The sequence below is a fragment of the Excalfactoria chinensis genome, chromosome 1 (genome assembly GCF_039878825.1).
Source record: "Excalfactoria chinensis isolate bCotChi1 chromosome 1, bCotChi1.hap2, whole genome shotgun sequence".
NCBI classification, from domain to species: domain Eukaryota; kingdom Metazoa; phylum Chordata; class Aves; order Galliformes; family Phasianidae; genus Excalfactoria; species Excalfactoria chinensis.
The window spans coordinates 109,009,676-109,022,999 of NC_092825.1; the positions used below are offsets into that span (position 1 = coordinate 109,009,676).

At 35.3% G+C, this 13,324-nt stretch overlaps 1 protein-coding gene across 18 annotated transcripts in view; it reads left to right on the plus strand.

Moving 5' to 3' along the window:
- Nucleotides 1-13,324, plus strand: part of DMD (dystrophin) — a 1,110,121-nt gene that overhangs the window by 636,593 nt on the left and 460,204 nt on the right. The window lies entirely within an intron of this gene.

Genomic DNA, 13,324 nt, shown 5'->3' on the forward strand with positions numbered 1-13,324 from the left:
TTACTTCTACTTACTACTTGGTAAGTTACTTCTTTTTATATATAATAGCATATTTTACTGCCAAAACATAAGTGGAAAACTACATGATTAACATGAGCACTTTGAGACAATTTGAGGAAAATAATTAAAAAGGATCAGTCTTAGAGGGAGAAATAAGGAAAGTCTGATAACAAACATAAAATGGAGGGCAAATTACCAGGGTAACTTTGATGAAAGGAAGCTATGATAGAGAAAAAAAAACTATGTAAGGTTCTGACAGATTTGTGAATTGATAAGTCCATCACTGATCAGATATGAAAGTATCAGTCTAGAAAAAGGACTGGGATGAGTGGATATAGTTTCCTAGGACAAGAATAGCTCGCAAGAGAAGACAGATGGAGGAGACATCTTAGCAACCTTGACTGGTGACAGTAGAATGAAGCAGGAAAGATACAATCTTCATTGCCCTGAGCTCAGTCCTTGATTCCTTTATATGTAATTGAATTCATTGATGAGAATTCTGATTTGGGAATACAGAGTGTTATACTGTAGTAACTAATCATGTTTTCTCCAGCTCAAATTAGGTATTCAAAATCTGGTGATACTACCTTGTACTTCATTTTGACTATATTTCTGTGTAATAATGACATATGGGATAATAACAGATTTTCATCTCAGTGAAAATAATTGGAATTGGGGAACACCCTGATACTAGTCTGGTGCATGACACCATACCAGTCATGATGGGTACTGATAATTCTTCACCATTTAACAATTGAATATGACACAGCAAACAAAAGCATGAGGTCATCCATTAAATGATGTGAGTAAAAATTAAGTAATGAGTAGCTCCATATTAAATGATGTGGATATGGCTAATTAAAAACTGTTCAAAAATTGTTCAAGAGTTGTAATGAAATTTGCAGAAACAATGCTCTTAATTCTTAACTTTTTGATGTCGTAGTTTACTGTTGTAAAACTACTTTAATTGACACTCTGAGGAGACATGAAAAGGGTATCAGAGAACGTGGTTTGTGACAGGTAACTTAGTAAATGTGACAGATCTTTTTCCTGTATTTGATATCACTGTCGGATTATCCAACCTTACACTTAAACAGTGTCTTTCTCTCTTTGTTAGTTATCTGTAAAGCATTTTGCAGAATTCCCAGTGTATCCTAAATGCCTTCTGAACGTTGAGTCATATACACAATTGTATGGATAGACTTTTGAAGAAAAACAGGCTTTTGTCTCACAGTTATTGTCTCACCTTCTATTTTTAGTCCATATAGTGCCAAGTATAGCGTCACTTGCTGATAGTATCACCAGTTTATTGCCACTAGGAGACAGAAGAGCAGAAGTCTAGCTAACCTCAGAAGTCTATGTGATATCTGTTTGCAAGCATGAGACTTATGGCTATGATTCAAGTAGAACACAGAAGCTGGCACATGATGTGTCATAAGGATAAGAATTTTCTGTAAGGGTATTTTTAATTGCCTGTATGGCTTCAACAGATAGAAGTAATTCAAAAGATGTAGGTCTTGAAAAAAAAATTTACTATAAACATATTATTTGTTTCCTTGGTTTTGGGGAATGTGAATATTCTGAATTAGAGGATCCTGTATATTTTGAACAATCTTAATAATATCTTAATATCTGAATAATAGACATGGGTGAGATGATAACTGAATAGGTTGAGCTGATGACGGCAATACTGTACACTCCCATCTGCATGTCTGTATATGGAACAATTAAGACTATAAGTATGTTAAGAAATGCTAACACTTCTCTGTATGTTTTTTTTTCTTTTCTCATTATAACTTTGAGAAGTTTGTCATTGATCCATGGGGAATTTTTTCCTTTGGAAATGTGGTTTCTGTAAAATCAATAATTTCTTCCTAGAAAATTTCAGTTTTACTGAAATCCTAGCTTAAGTTGTTACATTTTTATATTTTTCCTTCAAGTATGATGTGCAGTTGGTCCTCTTGTTCTTTGCTGAGAATGGTGTCTCTTGGGGTTGCTTTTACTTTATCCACATTACAGTATTTTTTTTCCTGTTAGCTTGAGGGAACATTATGTGAAATATAACTGAACTTGTTCATGGGAGAATAGTGGTAAGAAGAATCCAATATAGAGCTCTCATGAGGGATCACTACACTCTAAGAAAATACCGTTTAATCCTCACGTGTCACAATTTATTTTATTTTTACTACTTTTTTTCTCAGAAAAACAGACATTATTTTTATTATTTTTATTATTTCTTTTAACAGTTGTTTGGAAAAAGTTTTGTTTGTTTATTTGTTTGTTTTTTTCCCATTTAGTTTAATTAAATATATTAAAGTAATTAACTGTTTCTGAACTTTGAGATTTTGCATGAGTAAAAGCAAATACAAAAAATGCCTAAGTAACAATTCCAACTTCTGCATGGTTTTTTCAAATTCCATTTGTTAAGTGGCCAAAATCAGACTGTCATGGTTTTGTACCAAATTTTGACCAAAATTTTTTTTGTCCTACTGTTGCTACAGTTGTTAATACAAGTCCTTATTATATTTCCTCCTGTCCTGCTCCCTACCAGACCTTGTTTCCGTCAGGAAACTAGATTTGAACTAAAACAAGGCATGGGTTCTGAGGCTGGATGCCTGCTTAACTGCTGGGACATTAGTGATTGTTCTTCAAGGTACTGACCTCTGCTTGCCCTGATTTGGAGCCTGTAAGGCTTCAGGTCTTGCTAAACTCAATGTGTCAGTGGAAATCAGAATGTGAAAAGGGGATCCTATACTGATAGTCTGGAAGTCATCTTCCAGCAAGCCTGAATTCAATGTTAGAGGAGAGGTACCAGTAGAAGTGGTTATTAACAGATAGAGTTTTGCTTGTACCTGTGAAAAAAACAAACAAACAAAAAAAAAACCAAACACCAGCCAATATTAATAATATTATTAAACTATAATTTTTATGAATAGATAATCACACTTTTTCTGTAAATTGCCTCAGGGCCAATTTTGTACTTCTGCTGACTGCTCTGTTTGCTTCCATGCTAGTTGTGTAGCTGCATAAGGACTGGTTGAGTTCAGAAATTGTACAATTTCTCATTCGTGTATTTTATATTATAAACAGTTGTGGTTTCAGATTTGCTTTGTTTTAACTTTGTAGAAGTATACAGTTTGTCTCAGTGATCAAAGAAAGGAAACTCTGTGTTTCAATGATGTACAGCAATGGTACTGTAAATATCCTTGAAGATTTTATATAACCACTAACAGCAGGTATCTGTAGATTGTATAGAGAAACATTGGCAGGAAGGTTAAAATTCTACTGCAATACCATTAACATCCACTTCTGATGTTATGGGCCAGTATCATAAAATGGGAATTATGGGCATTACTTTTGGAACAGCCATTGTATATTGATGAAGAGCACTACTTGAAAAAGTATGTACTCACTGGTCAGTGTGATGCTTCTAACATTGGGCCAGTGCAATATATTTTGTGACTCTCAGGTGTATGCTGCTTCTATGCAATAACGAATGTTTATTATATGAAATAATTCAATTTTATAGATGAGATTGAAGGACAAGCATTACAGGTCTGGCAGAAGAGCTCTTGTGTAAGATCCTAAAAATATCAGAGAGGATTAAATGTTAGTCTTACTTCCTGTGATAATCCTGAGAGTAAATGATACAACTTCCCGTAAGTATGTGTGAGAAGAGGGATGCATGTGTGCTTATTTTTTTATTCTTTTTTTATAATAAATTTTAATTCACATGCATGTCTGTTTTCATCCCTTTGCTACTGCTGGATCCAGTTAGACAGATTAGTTTCTGCATACATTATCAAGTATATTTGTCTATTTTTATCAGCCCTACATCGATACCTCAAACTTAATTGTATATATAATCCTTACTTCCTTCCCAAAAGTCAATCGTGTTATCAGTAAGTTCTTCCATGTTCTTAAGGGTCCTTTACTTTTAACTATTTCTGTAGGAGTCAAGAAGTATTTTCTAAAAGAAAAATAAAAAAAAATAAAAAAAATAAATCAACTATATAACTCATGTTGTTATTGGAAATACGAAGGCGGTTAAATTTAAGTTTAAATGGCTTTAAACTTCAAAATTGTTTTTTTTCTCTAATGGTATAATTTAAAATCTTCAGTTAAATTTGATGCAATTATAGGCTAGAAACTCATCATTACCCTCATTAAAATGAAGAGTTACTTTTTCCTGCAGAGGAAAGTGGAGGAAATGCCAGGGTTGATAACTGACCTTAGGAAGCAGAGGGACACACTGCACGGGATTCATTGATTCCTCTTACAGATCTCTCAAAAAGCCCTATCACTAGCATGGTATTGTACTTTTCTTCCAAGAGGAATGTCAGGAAAAGATCATTGTATTAGTATGTATAAAAATCTAATGGTTCTCTTTGCTCAGAACAGGAATAAATTCATGTATAGGACTATCAGACTATGATTTTTCTCTTGCTTAAAAGTAGAAGTAGAATTGATTACCACTGACTTGTGAAATTCTGTTTTATGAGAAGTTACAGTTTTTATTTTATTACAAAATGTTTTTCACTTTCTAAAGTTCCTGGCTATGGTACTGTGAGCAGTATTAGCTACTAACAGGTGTACCTGTCACTTTTTGGTCCCATTAAATATTTTTGGGATCTTTAATTAAATGTCATCAATTAAGAAAAAAAAAAAAAAAAAAAAAAAAAAAAAGTATGGCTCTCTCTAGATGTTTGTATCAGAATGTCCTATCCTACCTAATATGTAGGGAATAATGGCTTTAGGACTCAGTCAGATTGAATAAATGTAGACAGTCTGTTATATTCACTGCATTTTCTGTGGCAGGAATGCTTCTTAATGAAATTAGTTATTAATATATGATTTGTTATATGTATCATTGTACCATGAAGTACTGTGTGGAAAAAGGAGGCTTAGAAGCTTTATTATCTAATTCTTCACCACTGCTCTCAGTCATCAGCCTGCATGTTATGTAGTGGTGAGTTATTGTTCATTAAAAGCAATTTTAAAACAGCTAAATAAGAGCAGTTTGAAGGAAAACCTAAGCTGGATGTTAGAATATGAAGAAAGCTCAATTAAATGCTTCACAAAGGCCATTAAGTAGTAGAATTATAGAATTGTTTGAGTTGGAAGGGACCCTTAGAGTTCATCTGGTAATTGCAAGTCCCTTGCAATGAACAGGAGTAGTGATATCAGGGCAGTAAAAGTATAGCAGAAGAAAAAAAAAAAAAATAAAAATTGAAAAATAGCTAAGCATCACCATATACAATTATTAGAACAATCAACTGGTATTTCATGGTAATGGGTACAAATAATGTCAACTTTGTATGGTTTTGATTGTTTCAAAGAGAAGAAAGAAAAAAAAAAAAGTGATCCTAAACTTTAAAGATTCAGTAAAATCTTCAGAAATAGGCTAAATAAATACACTTTCATATAATCTGTGTTCTTTAAGATTTTTTATACATAATGTTTTTGGTTAGGTAAAAGGGATTATTATTATTATTCCACGAGCTTTAAGATAGGAGGAACCCAAATGCCAAAGGGGACAAGCCACATGACAAGTGCCAGAGGTCTCATGCTACTTTTCAGTTAAAATACATTATGTGATCACTTGAGCTTTTAGAGGGATAGCTATTGAATGTTTTAATCCAACGTACTTGCACTAGAAGTCTGCGTGTTTCCAAGCCGGTATAACATATTGCCTTACTAAATGATAATTATGAGCTTAAATTCTTATGGTAACATTTTCTGTGCGTGTACATGCAGTTGTGCTGTTTAAAAGTATGCAGGTTACTTATACCACATCATGCCAGAGCCACTGAGGGCACTTTCTTACTGTCTGGCCTGCAGTGCCACTAACTTGACCATGCCCCAGCAGTGGCCCGGTGGGTCAGAAGAGTGGCTGAGTGTTTAGGTGACCCCCACCTGCAAGTGGTGGCCATGGCTGTTGTGGTCATCTTTTTCTTTACACCGTGATTTTAATTGGAACCAGTACTTCCCTTTGTCTTCAAAACTGAGTGAATACCAACATTTATGCAGCCCCAAGGCAACATAGGTCTGGGTAACTCAAGCGCAGGTGAGTATGCAGAGCAGGCCCTTTCCAAAGAGATGGCTGCAGTATATGCTTGTTATGGGAGAAAATAAGAGATTCTAAAGTAGAAGGATGTGATAGCTTGATAAATACAATGTGGTTTATTTACCGTAGTCACAGGATGCAGTCTGCAAGATGAGCTGAAAATGGGGGTAAGGTCAAGTAAATGGCCTACCCTTGTACATATATTCTGTGTATATATTTGTGGCTTTGCACTGGGGAAAATATTAAGATACTGAAAAGGGCATGAAACGTTACATGCAATCTTGGCTGGAATTTCATTCCCCTCTCATTTGTTATCTTCCTAAACGCTATCACATTATCAAGATGAGTTTTTTAAAAAGTTTTTGCTAAGTCTCATCATATGCACTGAAGTTGAAAACTCCAGTGTATGTTGTCTTTTAATTATGTATTTGAAGGGGAAAAAATCACACACAAAAAAACAAAAATAACAAATACAAAAAAATCCCAACAAAACTATAGAAATTGTTTTAAAGATCAGCAAACGTTACAGACATATATAAGACTATTCACAGCTTCTTTTAATTAGGTATAGATACTAAGTACACATTAGTAATGAAAAGCTACCCATAGTTGGTAGTTTTTTGTTTTTTTTTCAATGAAAGCATTGAAATCAGTTGAGCTCTGTCAGTTTACAACTTGGCATTGGTGGGGCCGCACCTCGAGTACTGTGTTCAGTTTTGGGCCCCTCACTACAGGAAAGACATTGAGAACCTGGAACGTGTTCAGAGAAGGGCTACGAAGCTGGTGAGGGGTCTGGAGCACAGACCTTATGAGGAGCCGGCTGAGGGAGCTGGGATTGTTCAGCCTGGAGGAGGCTCAGGGGAGACCTCATTGCTCTCTATAACTTCCTGAAGGGAGGTTGTAGTGAGCTGGGGGTTGGCCTCTTCTCTCGTGTAATCAGTGATAGAACTAGAAGGAATGGCTTCAAGCTGCACCAGGGGAGATTCAGGCTGGACATTAGGAAATATTACTTCTCGGAAAGGGTGGTCAGGCACTGGAATGGACTGCCCAGGGAGGTGGTGGAGTCACCAACCATGGGAGTCTTCAAAAAACGTTTGGATGTTGTATTGAGGGATATGATTTAGCTGAGAAGTATTGGTAATGGTTGGACTGGATGATCTTCTAGGTCTTTTCCAACCTTGATGATTCTGTGATTCTGTGAAAACTCGAATGAGTGAGCTAATAGTGAGCCTTTGTTGCTTTTATTGAAGCCTGAGTAAAACTGCAGAATCTGATCCAAGGAGGCAGGATGATTTTAGGTATGTAGTGTGGCCTGTAGCAGAGGTGGTGAGCCAACTGCCAAATGGAGCTTTTTCCTCTGTAGTGCAGAAATTAAACTTTCCTGATAGGCATGAGGGAAGATTTGCTAAAGTGCAGCTTCCCAGGGGCTCCAAAGCCTATGGTATGTGTGTAACAGTCTGTTTTTGCAGGACAGGTACCCCTTGCTTTGTGTCTTTTCTGAACAAGTAACAGTGCTTGTGAGTCAATTTTAGCTTTCTCATGTATCATCAAGCAATTGTCTTTTCTCCTTTCTTCATCCTGGAATGGCTGACTTGCTGTCTGCAAACCTCGAAGCCTTGAGCACCAACTGGAATAATGCTGAAATATACTGAAAGAACCCCATAAGAGTAATTGTGGTTCCCCACATACCACGACTTACTAAGAAATCTTTATTCACAAAAAAAGTCAATAGTATGTGCAGACTATTAAGTAAAGAGACATTTACTGAATGAGTAAAGATGGTTTATTTGCAGATGCAGGTTTTGTAAGTAAATTAAGGGTAAATGAACTGTATCAAGTTTCATAAATAAAAAATCTACGCCCAATATATGTGAAACCAACAAACTCATAGCTAACACTAGCACTTTTTTATTGAAGGACTGTTTTATTACATATGAGAGTTTCTTTTGCCTGTTGAATTCTCAACGTGACATGCAAAATAACTAGGAGAGTCACATAGTAGTTTCTAAATTAAACGTATTTGCCAGGCTTTCAAGTTAGCCTAAGTTCTTTAATGATTTTGCCTGTGTTTCACTGGAGTTATTACCCTTTCTGTCAAAAACAGCAAATTCTAATTTTATTTAGAAAACAAAGCTACGTATAAAAGTAATTCCAAAGGAAGCTTTGCCAGAATTCTGATTAGAGAAAGCCATAAAATCTATGAGGCTTAAATAGCAATGTTTTTGTTATTTTCACTATAATGACATTATAATCAGTGACTCAGTAGTAAGGGAAATTCAGATTTAATACTTCCCAATTGTAAGACACAAAGAAATGCATTCCTTTGTTTAAAAAATGACATTGATCTATACTTAATTCATTGGCTTTTTGATTTAACTATTATGTATTTGCTGTCAAGACTTCTAAAACACTTGCAGGAAAGATGCTGTAAAAAATAAAGGAGATTGGTCATTTACGTGCTTACTTTTGGGCTTCAAACTGATTTCCTTGGTTTTCATAAAAACCAAGCAAGAGTATTAACCCTCAAGTTCCATGATATTGTTCACAGAATATACCCTTTATATACATCTGTAATGACATTTTTTCTTGTCTTTCAGTATACACATTTCAAACTTTTTTATTAGAAGACTCAAAAAGGTAAACTGTATGTTAAAAACTAAACAGAATTCAGATCTAGGCTTTACCATAGAGCTAGAATATTTGAAAGGTATTTAGAAGACATAACTTCTTGGTTATGTTAGTGAAGTTATTACATAGAAAAATAGTGGAATTATAAAAACATGACCAGTTTAACTGAGTGGGAAAATAAGATTCTCAGGTAAATTCTGTTTATTAAAATATTTCCAACATTTCTGAATTTGGTCACTGCTGCAGCTCACAGGTTACAGTGGATGAACTCACCATGCTGATCTTATTACACTCTCAAAGTGTTTCTCTTTCTGCACAATGTTAGAGCACATCAAATACTGTCATTTCATGCTAGGTAGTTCTGAGATTATTTTATGTATATACCCTTGGAAAGAAAATAATAGAATCATAGAATCACCAAGGTTGTAAAAGGCCTCTATGGTCATCTAGTCCAACCATCTGCCTATCACCAGTATTTTCCACTAAACCATGTCCCTCAGTACAACATCTGAACATTTCTTGAACACTTCCAGGGATGGTGACTATATCACCTCTCTGGGCATCCCATTCCAGTGCCTGACCAATTTCTTGGAGAAGTATTTCCTAACATCCAACCCAGATCTCCCCTGGCACAACTTCAGGTTGTTCAGTCTTGTCCAATTGGTAGTTATATGGGAGAAGAGGCCAACTCCCACCTCACCAGAACTTCAGAAATAACACGGAGTTATGTTACTGGTGTATTCTGAGTCTTCAGTAACTTATCTTTTTCTTTCTGATTTCATTTCAGAACAGTCTAAAGGTTCAGGTTTTCAAGTGAACATTAACTTATATTAATTGTCAGAGCAGGAGGTCTTCAACTCGAACGCAAACTGCAGTGGATCTCAGAAACAAGGAATAAAAAAGGCGAGGGCTAGCCTTGTGAGCTTAGCCATTCTTTTTTTTTTTTTTTTTCTTTTTCTTTTTGCATCTTTCAGTGCACATTTCCAGTAAATAGCTGTTTCTTTACTAGTGTAAGTATACATGACATAGTGCTTACGCTAAATGTGACCTGGTGTGGCCTGGTGTGACCTGGTGGTCTGCAGCCTTTTTCATAGATTGGTCTGTGAGAAAACAAGGAGTTTCACAAAAGCAGTACATGTATAGGGCTTTGTGGTGGGTTGACACCTGGCAGAAGTAAGATGCCACACTCTCATCTCCTGTTCTTCACTCTGCAGGACAAGGGAGAGTAGAGGAAGAACAAAAGTGAGTCAAGATAAAGATGGAAAGGTGGAGGTGGGGGCTTGTGGAATTATGCAAAAGCAGTCAGTCATCACCTCCTACAGGTAGAGTTGGCCTGTTTCTAAGCACTCCCAGACCAGAATTCCCCGACCAGTCTGTATGAGGTTGTTTGAAATGGAATACCCATTAGGTTAGTTTGGGTCGGATGTCCCAGCTGTGTCCCCTTACAGCTCCTTGTTTGCTGTCAGCCTCCTCACTGTGAGGATGAATGGGGCTAGAGGCCAAGAGTTAATACAGTGCAAGTGCTGTTCAGCAATAGATGAAACATTGGTTGGTTATCAGTACTATTCAAGTCACGAATTCAAAGCGTGGCATGATATAGGCTGCTATGAAGAACATTAAATTCCCCCCAGCCAGATCCAATATTTGAGTGCTTCTATAAAATGACTAGTCTTCTTTGGGAGTAGCAGAAAAAAACTGTTATCATCAGTCATACTCATCTAGTGTACAGAAAATCTGAGGATTTTAAAAGGTCCCTAGACTGAGGAGGTGTGCCTGGAAATTGTGTACATTTTAGTGTAATTGAAGATTCGCATAATATCCTCCAGGCAGGCACATGATGTCAAACTTTGCTGAGGAAATTTTCCTTAAGAAATATATGCCTTTTAAAATTACCTAGTAGCCTTATGCCCCCCAGTTTTGTTTCATTTTCTTGCTGTTTCAAAAGTCAGCTTTCTTCTTTCAGAATGGTCTGTACATTTTCTGTTAAGTCTCTTGCAACACGATGTGTTTTTAATTGGGTATTTGACCTATTAATTTCATGAGATTGTGGTATGTTAATCTACATGCAGTGCTCATCCTTTTGTACTAAAAGGTCAGTAAATTAAAAAGCAGTTTGCGTTCTCAGTGAATGAAGATTTCTTGAACTTAATGTGTTGGGTTTTTTTGTTGTTGTTGTTGTTTTAAATAATATCTTGTTCAATTACTGTATAGTAAATAGAAAATTTAAACAGTCCTTTAATTACTGGTGATGATTTCTCTTCGATCTTCAGGTAGTCACCTAATGTTTAGTTGTACCTGCAGAAATGATAAGCAACTGTACTACAACTATGATCTCTTCAGAGCTTGTGTAAAAATTAGTCTCCTCCTCAATGAATGCATTATTGCTTTACATTTTAAATGTGGAAATAATGCCTGGTAGCAATACCACATAGCTTTGATGCTTTGTTAAAATGTTATGAGACTAGAAGTTTTAAAAGCATTTATAAACAAGATGATTTACATAAATGCACCTCAGGATCAGCACTAATAAATAGAAGCTCAATGCCTTTATTTATTGATGTGTGTGTGAGTGTATGTGTGTGTGTGTATGGAATAAGGAGAACAGAGTGCAGGAAAGAAGTGTATGTATTGTGACCCTCTGAGATGTGCTGAGAGTAGCAGCAGCAAAAAGTAGCAGCTTATGCTTCATAGGTCAGAGACACAAGTAAAGAAACTGTTAAAATATTTCTAAAGAAAGAAAGAATGTGAAACCAAAGCAGAAAAGAAATGACAAATTGAGTGGAGCTTGGAAATGTAGACACTGGGATACTAAAGTATTCTTTCTCCAAAATACAGAGGAGAAAAGCAGACCCTCTATGTGCAGACACCTAAAACAGTGCACAACTCCCTGCTGTCAACCAAAACAAAACCTAAAATCTGTACTTCAGAGCATGTTCTAACATTAACAAAATGTTTTGGTAGTGCTATTTGAAGCTTTATTCCTTAATATAGCAAATCATACTGTAAGAATACTGATGTCTATAGCTGAAGTCTGTACAGGAAACAAACAGATAACCCCTTAAAAACTATTCTGTTGTAAATTATTGATATGCAACTTCCTTCTGTAAATTTTCCTATCTAATGAGAATAGAAAGTAAGTTTACAAAATTATAACTGATGTTTTCTTAAGACTTGCTCCCCCCCTTAAGGTACTGTGCCTTAAGAGCTGTGTAAAAACAACTGAATCAAACAAAATATTAAAGCTTGTACTTTCAAACAGATAATTATTAATTAACGTAATAATATCAAATAACATATAGTATTTCAAATATAATTATGCAAGCCTTACAGTAAGTGACTGCTTCTTTTCATCATTGAGGTGTCTAATATAAAACCATTACACTTCAGTTCGATTTTGTAACGTTCGCACATGTTTCTTTCACAATCCTTTGAGTCACTACAAAATTCTACAAATTCTACTAAATCCTGTCCCTCATTAGTTGTTGGCTGGATAGTGACATCAACTAGTTAGTAAAGGAGGTTCTAAGTAAGTCACTTGATGTCTAGGTACCCTCTCAGTTTCTAGTAGCAGGACAATCCATATAAAAACTTGCATTATCAAGTGGCAGGTCTAAAAGTTATTTTGATTTCAGTGGTGTGCTTTGGTGAAGTTAGTGATATATATATACAACTATAAGGGCTTTGCTTTATATGTTAGATAGAAAAGCAGTCCTGTGTCCAAGATAAATATGAGTTTAGCTGTTTTATGGAATGACTGGTCAATAAAACAGTATATGTTAAATGCAAAGCACAGCTGCTGTTATTTTGTTTCTTAGAAATAATAACAATGTTAAATTGGAAAATGGCTTATAAATGTGAAAAATTGGATCATCTATTTCATCAGTTTATTTGTAGTTTATCTGATGGGATTTTTGTCATTCTTAAAACTGTTGTTTGTCTTGTTCTCCACTGAGAGATTTTTCTACTCCTAGTGAAAGCAGTCTTTGAGAAGATGGGACATAGCTGGTAACTCAAAATATTCAGGGAAAAGGAAACCTCTGAATAACAGGCTTTGAAAATAGAGAATTTGCATGGAAAGCTTTTATTTGTTCTTAAAAATATAGCATGAATATAAATCAATCAATATAAGATTTTTAGTTATTGGCTGGAAATGAAGCTGGCTTTCCAGCAGTCTCTGTTTGCTAGTAAATTGTAAAGACATTTGTTCTCTGATTGACAAAGTAAAAATATATTGTGAATTATAAAGAAACATGGAAGACGTGTAGATTATGTCATTACTTATTATAATGTTCCAGAAACCTTACTATTTGGCAGGTTTGCATTGCAAGAAAAAATACTTTGAAGTAAAGGAGGAAATGAATAATATAACGAATTTAAAAAGACAACATACGACCACTAAATAAAAACAATTATCTAAGCCAAAAAGGTAACTGGATAATTTTGCTGAAGTTTTAATTTGACAGTGCAGGTAATTAAAAACAATTATTATGCCTCTAAAATTGCCTCAGGAGATGCAAAATTTGGAAGGAGCAGTCCTTGTGAGTCTTAAAATACCAGCTTACAAGATTTATAGTTGTTCAGAAAAAGCAGTAAGATATCTCCCCAGTCTGTACCTCTGGAAAGCTAATT